The sequence below is a fragment of the Paroedura picta genome, chromosome 11 (genome assembly GCF_049243985.1).
Source record: "Paroedura picta isolate Pp20150507F chromosome 11, Ppicta_v3.0, whole genome shotgun sequence".
Lineage (NCBI taxonomy): Eukaryota > Metazoa > Chordata > Lepidosauria > Squamata > Gekkonidae > Paroedura > Paroedura picta.
In genome coordinates, this window is record NC_135379.1 from 3181104 (window position 1) to 3191318 (window position 10215).

Here is a 10215-nt window from a genome sequence, read left to right on the forward strand (position 1 = left end):
TTCTACCTAGGCTCCACCCCTAATCTCCAGCAGATTTCAGATGGGACCTGGTGACCCTAGACTGTGCACCCCCACCATCTCAGCCATGCAAGGTGTCTCCTGCCTTGCCTTTCTCTCCCAGGATCCCGATTCACAGAGATGCTCCCAGCCTCCCTGCTGGAACCCTGGTCAGAGAGTAAAGGCATCCATGGGCTCCCCCGTCCCCTTTGTGCGCGTGCTTTGGCTTCCGTTCCCCCAAGATAGAGGACAGGCTGCCCTCTGCTGGAAACAAGCGCACATTGTCAGGAGCGGACATTCGGCAGTGTTTCGTCCCCCTCTAGTGGCAGCTTCAAAAAGCTGCACCCCCCCCCCCAAAAAAAAAAAAACGAAGAGATCTCGCAGAATTTTAGAATCTTAGAGCTGGAAGTGATTTCCTGGGTCATCTGGTGCAACCCTTTGCCGAACGCAAGAAACTCACAACTACCTCCCCACCCACGGTTACCTCAATTCCATGCCCAAATGATCCCCCCCCCCCCCAAAAAAACACACACACACACAAAAACTAGAATCGCTGGCCAGTCTGGTCTGGAGGAAATTCGCCTTCTGACAGAATCTCTTAGATCAGGTGTAGTCAAACTGCGGCCCTCCAGAGGTCCATGGACTACAATTCCCATGAGCCCCTGCCAGCGTTCGCTGGCAGGGGCTCATGGGAATTGTAGTCCATGGACCTCTGGAGGGCCGCAGTTTGACCACCCCTGACTTAGCTCATAGAATCACAGTGTTGGAAGGGGCCATGCAGACAATCTAATCCACGCTGTGTCACCTCCTGTCCTCCCAGTGCCAGAAATGGCCCAGTGGCCTACTGGGCTAGGCTGAGAGCAGACATCTACTGCTCTCTCTCTCCCCCGTCCCCCAATTCAGCCATGTTAAAATGAGAGTATTTATCTCTCTGGACTCCATTCACTGCCATGTGCGATGAACCTCGGCTATTAAGGACTGTTTGACCAGGACCCCCCTCTTTTCCACCCCTCCAGGGCTGTCGTGGGCCATTTTGAGAGGGTGGGCAGCTCAACGTAACCCTATTTGGCCATATCACCCAATACATTTTAAAAAATTATATATATATATAAATATTAGCTCCCACCCTATTGGCGAAACCCTTCCGGGGCCATTGGGAAACCCCAGGGTTTCACGAAACCCCAGGTTGAGAGGCCACATCTGGCCTTTTTAAACCAGAGGTGTGGGAGATGCGACGGCCATGTCTTTGCCTTTCCCCCTTAAATAAGCGAACCACATCTGCAAAACATTCTGAAGAACCATTGAAATGTATCCATGTCGCTTTGGGGATTTGATGAGATTATTCCCCCCCACCCCACCCCGGCATAACCGCTGGCATTTCACCCCAAATGGAGATAAGTCTTTTGAAAAGAGGAGTGCTCCCATCTGATAAATGCAGCGCCTTCAGGGTTGAGACCTCATTTCGCCTCTCGTTTCTCTTATCTTTCTGGGCCCCCTGACAGATCGCTCACTGGCCCATCCTGCATTCATCCGCCCAGCCGGGAGCCTTTTTAAGAGCCATAATTGGGCCCATCAGCCGCCGTTCCCCTCTGCGGGCCGCCGGTTGTTTGCAGCGTCCTCCATACAAAAGGAGCCGCATTCACATCCTGTAGCTGCGGAAGACCTTCTGAAATACCTTTTTAATTATGGTGATTCTGGGTTGACGCTGTTAAGCACGCTGCTGTTGCTGGCAGAACAATTAAATTATATACATGGCGTCTGCATTTAGAATCCCTCTCAGAAAGGACCACAGAGTCATCGAGTCGGAAGGGGCCTCCAAGGTCATCTAGTCCAACCCTCTGCAGAATGCAGGAAATTCACAACTACCTGCCTACCCACGGTGACCCCAATTCCATGCCCAGATTCCATGCCCCTCCAAAAAAAGAAAAGAAAAAAAAACCCATGTCCAGTCCAGCCTGGAAGAAATTCCAGATTTCTGGGTTGGCAGCAGACTCACTTGAAGCCAGTTGGGAGACCTTGGGCCAGTCGCTGTTCTGTCAGAGATCTCCCTGAGCCCCACCTCTCTCCCAGGGTGTCTGTTGTGGGGAGAGGACAGGAAAGCAATTGCAAGCAGCTTGGTGACTCCTCTGGATCATAAAAAAAGAAGGGCATACAAAAAAACAGCTCTCCTTTGTCTTCTTCCTTGTGTTCGTCCAATTTTGCATGTCCCGCTGTGACGATCACATTTCAGCTTTTCACTGCGTCTGCTCCATCCAGCAAAGAGTGGCTCAGCGGCTTGCCAGAGAGGTTTGTGTTGAGTTCCTGCACAAAGACCCTGTGAGTTCGAGCAGTTCGGCGGTGGTGAAGCTCTCAACTTGGCCGCCTAACTGGAGCAGGGAGTAGAACTCCACCAGGCTGCGGGAGAAAACACATCGGCAAGAAGTTCAGGACGCTGACCTGCCCTGGGAAGAAGGGACAGCTCAAGGGCGGCTGGTGTGCATGGGGGTGGCTTCCTGGGGAAGCAGGAGGCCCAGTTGACGCGGCAGAGACTATGTCAGGGTGACGCTTTGGTATATGAGCAACAATCCCACGGTCAAAGCCAAATTTACCATATCAGCCCCCCCTCCAATAGAGAGCTTTGCCCTGGGGCTGCTTGCGGTGATGATGACGTCATTTCTGGGTCATGTCGGAAGTGATGTGGGCATGTGACTCCTATGTTTGCCGGGCCTCCTTCCCACTTTCCTGCCAGTTGCTCAGAGGCATTTTGCAACCTTAGCATGTTCAGAGGCACTAAACCTCAGCATCCCAGAGCCAGGAGGCAATATCAGGGAAGGCCTCGGCCTCTCTGCCCTGTGGCTGGCCCTGCAGAGGAACTGGCTGGCCCCTGGGTGAGACGGGAGGCTGTACTGGAGGGACCCTCCCTGGCCTGACCCAGCAGGGCTCTTCTGAGGGTCTTCTCAGGGGAAGGCCTCGGCCTCTCTGCCCTGTGGCTGGCCCTGCAGAGGAACTGGCTGGCCCCTGGGTGAGACGGGAGGCTGGACTGGAGGGACCCTCCCTGGCCTGACCCAGCAGGGCTCTTCTGAGGGTCTTCTCAGGGGAAGTCCTCGGCCTCTCTGCCCTGTGGCTGGCCCTGCAGAGGAACTGGCTGGCCCCTGGGGGAGACGGGAGGCTGGACTGGAGGGACCCTCCCTGGCCTGACCCAGCAGGGCTCTTCTGAGGGTCTTCTCAGGGGAAGGCCTCGGCCTCTCTGCCCTGTGGCTGGCCCTGCAGAGGAACTGGCTGGCCCCTGGGGGAGACGGGAGGCTGGACTGGAGGGACCCTCCCTGGCCTGACCCAGCAGGGCTCTTCTGAGGGTCTTCTCAGGGGAAGGCCTCGGCCTCTCTGCCCTGTGGCTGGCCCTGCAGAGGAACTGGCTGGCCCCTGGGTGAGACGGGAGGCTGGACTGGAGGGACCCTCCCTGGCCTGACCCAGCAGGGCTCTTCTGAGGGTCTTCTCAGGGGAAGTCCTCGGCCTCTCTGCCCTGTGGCTGGCCCTGCAGAGGAACTGGCTGGCCCCTGGGGGAGACGGGAGGCTGGACTGGAGGGACCCTCCCTGGCCTGACCCAGCAGGGCTCTTCTGAGGGTCTTCTCAGGGGAAGTCCTCGGCCTCTCTGCCCTGTGGCTGGCCCTGCAGAGGAACTGGCTGGGCCCTCCCTGGTCTGACCCAGCAGGGCTCTTCTGAGGGTCTTCTCAGGGGAAGGCCTCGGCCTCTCTGCCCTGTGGCTGGCCCTGCAGAGGAACTGGCTGGCCCCTGGGTGAGATGGGAGGCTGGACTGGAGGGACCCTCCCTGGTCTGACCCAGCAGGGCTCTTCTGAGGGTCTTCTCAGGGGAAGGCCTTGGCCTCTCTGCCCTGTGGCTGGCCCTGCAGAGGAACTGGCTGGCCCCTGGGTGAGACGGGAGGCTGGACTGGAGGGACCCTCCCTGGTCTGACCCAGCAGGGCTCTTCTGAGGGTCTTCTCAGGGGAAGGCCTCGGCCTCCCTGCCCTGTGGCTGGCCCTGCAGAGGAACTGGCTGGCCCCTTGGTGAGACGGGAGGCTGGACTGGAGGGACCCTCCCTTGCCTGACCCAGCAGGGCTCTTCTGAGGGTCTTCTCAGGGGAAGGCCTCGGCCTCCCTGCCCTGTGGCTGGCCCTGCAGAGGAACTGGCTGGCCCCTGGGTGAGACGGGAGGCTGGACTGGAGGGACCCTCCCTGGCCTGACCCAGCAGGGCTCTTCTGAGGGTCTTCTCAGGGGAAGGCCGCGGCCTCTCTGCCCTGTGGCTGGCCCTGCAGAGGGACTGGCTGGCCCCTGGGTGAGACGGGAGGCTGGACTGGAGGGACCCTTCCTGGCCTGACCCAGCAGGGCTCTTCTGAGGGTCTTCTCAGGGGAAGGCCTCGGCCTCTCTGCCCTGTGGCTGGCCCTGCAGAGGAACTGGCTGGCCCCTGGGTGAGACGGGAGGCTGGACTGGAGGGACCCTCCCTGGCCTGACCCAGCAGGGCTCTTCTGAGGGTCTTCTCAGGGGAAGGCCTCGGCCTCTCTGCCCTGTGGCTGGCCCTGCAGAGGAACTGGCTGGCCCCTGGGTGAGACGGGAGGCTGGACTGGAGGGACCCTCCCTGGCCTGACCCAGCAGGGCTCTTCTGAGGGTCTTCTCAGGGGAAGGCCTCGGCCTCTCTGCCCTGTGGCTGGCCCTCCAGAGGAACTGGCTGGCCCCTGGGTGAGACAGGTGGCTGGACAGGATGGACCCTCCCTGGTCTGACCCAGCAGGGCCCTTCTGCTGTTGGACCTCCAGAGGAACTGGCTGGCCATGGCAAGAGACAGGATGCTGGACTAGATGGACCTTTGGTCTGATCCAGCAGGGCTCTTCTGATGTTCTTAAGTGGGTGGGGCTTATAGGGGATTGATAGGAAAGGGGTTCAGTGGGCAAGCTGTGGGATTCTGAGGTTTTGTAGGCCACGCACAGCAGGGCCAGGAATACCAGGGGAACAAGGAAGTGGGTGGGTGTCTGCTTCGTTTTGCTTGGCCCATTGCATGACCTTACCGACTGTTTGACAAGGAAATGCTTGCTACATGCGTGCTGCCGAGGAGAAGGCATCCCAGAGCGAAGAACATGCTTTCCTGCAGGGCTATGTTTAGCATAGTGGTCCGAGTTGTGTAACTGAAGCCTGTGGCAACACTTTTAAATGGAACTAATGATTAATCAAGCATTTGGCGTGTATATTTAGCTCTTCATGAGTTATCAGCTGTTCTTCCATCTGCCATCTTGGGAATCGTCTTAATTTTTCTTCCACAAATGTTGTAAGAATGAGGAATGGTGACAAAGTGGCCTTGTCTTAAAGATCCCATTACAAGCCCCTGGGTGTGGTGTTCGATGTATTCAGCAGATTTTATGCCGAATAAGGATCGTGGCTTAGCAGCGGGGCATCTGCTTGGCCTGCAGAAGGTCCTAGTTTCAATCCCTGGCCTCCCCAGTTGAAAGGGCCAGGCAGGAGGAGATGGGAAAAACCTCATTGGCTCATTGGTAGAACATCTGCCTGGCATACAGAAGGTCTCAGGTTCAATCCCTGGCAGACCAGGGGACATAAATTCACAGTCTGAGTCGTTCAGCAGTGGGATGGGCTGCCTCAGGAGGTGGGGAGCTCCCCCTCACTGGTGGTCTTCAAGCAGTGGCTGGACAGATCCTTATCCTGGATCCTTGAGGCAGCTCCTGCATTGAGCAGGGGGTTGGACTGGATGACCTCTACGGGACCTTCCAGTTCCATGATTCTATGAGTCTATCTAGCACATTCTGACAGAAGGGTGGTAAACAAATGCACATTTCTGGTTTGGTGGGTCCCCAGCACTGCAGGCCTGACTCCAGGGACTCTGAATCTGCTTCCCAGATGACTTTAGGATCTCCTTCCTTCCTTCCTTCCTTCCTTCCTTCCTTCCTTCCTTCCTTCCTTCCTTCCTTCCTTCCTTCCTTCCTTCCTTCCTTCCTTCCTTCCTTTTCATTCCACTTCCAATCTCCTTCCTTCCTTCCTTCCTTCCTTCCTTCCTTCCTTCCTTCCTTCCTTCCTTCCTTCCTTCCTTCCTTCCTTCCTTCCTTTTCATTCCACTTCCTCCTTCCTTCCTTCCTTCCTTCCTTCCTTCCTTCCTTTTCATTCCACTTCCAATCTCCTTCCTTCCTTCCTTCCTTCCTTCCTTCCTTCCTTCCTTCCTTTTCATTCCACTTCCTCCTTCCTTCCTTCCTTCCTTCCTTCCTTCCTTCCTTCCTTCCTTCCTTTTCATTCCACTTCCAATCTCCTTCCTTCCTTCCTTCCTTCCTTCCTTCCTTCCTTCCTTCCTTCCTTCCTTCCTTCCTTCCTTCCTTCCTTTTCATTCCACTTCCTCCTTCCTTCCTTCCTTCCTTCCTTCCTTCCTTTTCATTCCACTTCCAATCTCCTTCCTTCCTTCCTTCCTTCCTTCCTTCCTTCCTTCCTTCCTTCCTTCCTTCCTTCCTTCCTTCCTTCCTTCCTTCCTTCCTTTTCATTCCACTTCCTCCTTCCTTCCTTCCTTCCTTCCTTCCTTCCTTCCTTCCTTCCTTCCTTCCTTCCTTCCTTCCTTCCTTCCTTCCTTCCTTTTCATTCCACTTCCAATCTCCTTCCTTCCTTCCTTCCTTCCTTCCTTCCTTCCTTCCTTCCTTCCTTCCTTCCTTCCTTCCTTCCTTCCTTCCTTCCTTCCTTCTCAATATCAGAGGAACTAGAAGTCTCTGTTCCTCTCTTGCATCCTCCAGCGGCTCCTTTCCAAGGGCGCCCGAGACGCGATTTTTAATTGTTGCTGCAAAATTTCTGCCGATTGGATTTCGCACCCTGTCGAAGCAAAGCAAATGAGATCTCCCCATCGTTGCGTCCTCTAAATCTGTCTTTTCAAATTGCTTTTTCTTCATTCCGTTCCCATCAATGTCACAATTAGACGGTTTGATTTTGTCTTTTTCTGGATCTGTTTCAGAGCACGAAACGGCATCCCAGCCTGGGAGTCAATCATATTGAAACAGCTGTTTCCTTGCTTTCTAAAGAGGGAGAGGAGATAGATAGAGAATGACAGGCTTATTCTTCCATGGACTGCTGGGGTATCCCCCCTCCCCAAATTCCAGAAATTTTAACAGAGGGAGCAATTCCCTACCTTTTAAGTTACGGAGGCATGTGGGACGTCTGTCATTTATGACACTTTAAGTATTTGAAAGGTTGTCACTTGGAGGAGGGCAGGATGCTGTTTCCATTGGCTGCAGAGGAGAGGACACGCAGTAATGGGTTTAAACTTCAAGTACAACGATATAGGCTAGATATCAGGAAAAACATTTTCACAGTCAGAGTAGTTCAGCAGTGGAATAGGCTGCCTAAGGAGGTGGTGAGCTCCCCCTCACTGGCAGTCTTCAAGCAAAGGTTGGATACACACTTTTCTTGGATGCTTTAGGATGCTTTGGGATGATCCTGCGTAGAGCAGGGGGTTGGACTAGATGGCCTGTATGGCCCCTTCCAACTCTAGGATTCTATGATTCTATGACTCTATGACTAAAGGTTAACATTCTCTGTTTCAAGGGTTCCCAATGACATATCTTCCGGTGACCACAAATTTTTTTTAGAAAGTGGGCAGGCCTAGATGGGGGTTTTGCCCACCAAGCCTTCCTATAGGTGGTGCACATCAAAAGACACCATGGTCAACAGAGCTTCAACTTGGATTCTTAATGACGTACTATTTAGAGGTAGATATAAGCTGACATGTTGTGCTTGGCTCCACCTCCTGCAGCAGCCATTTTGTGATTCTGCCTGCTTCTCTGCATCGGAATTCCAAAGGTGCCTGCAGATTCAAAGTCTGGCATCTCCCCCCCCCCAAAAAAAAAAAGTACATGGAAATACTTCCATGCAGGAGCAAGGAAAGGTTGAAAAAGGCCACCGATAGAAAAGGAACGGGAAGGAGCAGGTTCGCCATGGTTACGGCCTGGTTTGTGCCACATTGTGCAAGGGAGGGTAGCTGATTGCCAATAAATTGGGGCCCCAAAATAGCATTGCCATTGCCTTCTGCCCATGTTGCATGGGGGTCGCTCTACAGTTATGCCCAAACTGACCAGGAGAGAGATTACCTCCTGGTAGATTGTGGAGCCGTGTGACTCAGTAGCCAAGAAGGAAGGTTTCTTCTGATTCTTCATTCTCCTCCTCCTCCTGAGTCAGGTTGCCAAGGGAGACCACGCCGGAACAATGAGAGCCAAGCTGTCCCCCACAGGTCTCTATTTCTGAAAGTTGTCTTTTCCTCCACAGTGAGGGGGAGCCCCCCACCTCCTTAGGCAGCCCACTCTGCTGCTACACTAGATTCAGAGAATCCTAGAGTGGGAAGGGGCGATCCAGGTCATCTAGTCCACCCTCTACTCAATGCAGGATCAGCCTCAAGCATCCAGGAGAAGGATCTGTCCAGCTGCTGCTTGACCACCAGTGAGGGGGAGATCCCCACCTCCTTGGGCAGCCCACCCCACTGCTGAACTACTCGGACTGTTAAATTGCCTCCTCCTGATATCTAGCAGGTACTTCAGCGCTATGACCCCAGTTGCTCCTTGGAGGAGCCCCTTAAACTGACAAACTATTCCTTCCCACATAACATTGCACATTATGTTATCAGATATGAAAGACCATTGCACATCTACACTCAAATATATAGTAGAATATAAAATACCAGTCGAGTATGACATACCAGCTCATAGAGGCTCAGTTACCAAATATTAGGCCCCCCTGAAGAAGTTCTGCTATTAGAATTGATCTCCAGGTGTCAAGTATTAGTTTCCCCGGAAAAAAAAGGCTGCTTTGCAGGATGGATCCTCAAGCCTGATCTCCAGGTGTTTCCCAGCCCAGCACTGACTCCCCTCACAAACACTGTGATGCACCAACCAGCAGCTACTCTCAGATACGAACAGTGAAATATGAAGAACTGAAACAAAAACCCTGACGATGTCAGATGCAAAGCATTTTGGCGAATCCCGGGAATGTACAAGTGTATTCGGCAAGGGACCTTCAAATCCGCAACTGAATGGAAAGTCGAGCTTTCGGAAACGCATTGCTAAGAGATCTGCATGGAGATGACGTCCTGACTGGAACGTGCCTTGGAATTTCAAAAGATCCTGTTTCTAGTCAGTCAGTCAGTCAGTCAGTCAGTCAGTCAGTCAGTCAGTCAGTCAGTCACCTTTTATTGGCATAAAATGTGTATAAGACATATAAAAATAGGGTTTAAAATGTCAACAAAATAATAAAATAGGCCATGGGGTTACATAATCAAACAGATCTTAAAATGATTAAATAAACTATTAAAGATAAAATACAAGGTAGGCAGCATATTATAAAAGCATCTTAGTTAAAACTCTGGCAACTAAAATGGTTACCTCTGGGTCTTTGTCAGAGAGCAAGAATGGCAAGGCCATAGATTTCTAAGTCAACGGCCTGTGGGGGGGGGGGTCACAGTTCCAGCCTAGGTTTGTGGCCTGTGCTACATTGCAGGCAGGTATGACCATCTCTGGCTGGGTGAAGCTGGTGTCAGGTTGCCTGTCTCCCCTCCTCAGTGTTGGTAGAGTTTAAATATGCAAAGGAGGGGCAAAGCACTGGCTGCTTAAAGAAAAAATAGCTTTACAGAAGAAGAAGAAGAAGAAGAAGAAGAAGAAGAAGAAGAAGAAGAAGAAGAAGAAGAAGAAGAGTTGGTTCTTATATGCCACTTTTCTCTCCCTGAAGGACTCTCAAAGCGGCTTCCAATCACCTTCCCTTTCCTCTCCCCACAACAGACACCCTGTAAGGGAGGTGAGGCTGGGGGAGCTGTAACAGGACTATCAGGGCTGTGACAAGCCCAAGGTTGCCCAGTGGTCTGTGTGGAGAGGAGCAAACCCAGCTCACCAGATTAGAAGCTGCCGCTCTTGACCGCTACAACACACTTTGTCAAGCAGAGAGGGGAGAGATAGTCCTAGCAGTCTAAGTGACTGTTGTTCTTCAGGAGGCCAACCAGGGAGGAAGGGTGCTCAAAGGAGCAGGAAGTCTCCAACGGAGCCAGGAGAAGACAACTGGAAAAATACCAGGAAATTCTTATCTAAATATTCTAACGACGCCTCTCCTCTGATGTCCTTGTAGGATATTCTTCTTATGCTGTTGAAGCATGACCACAACAGGGCTTCCATATTCCAACACCCATGAAAGCTTTTTGCACAATCTCTCTCGGGAGGGGCGAAACTTTGGCT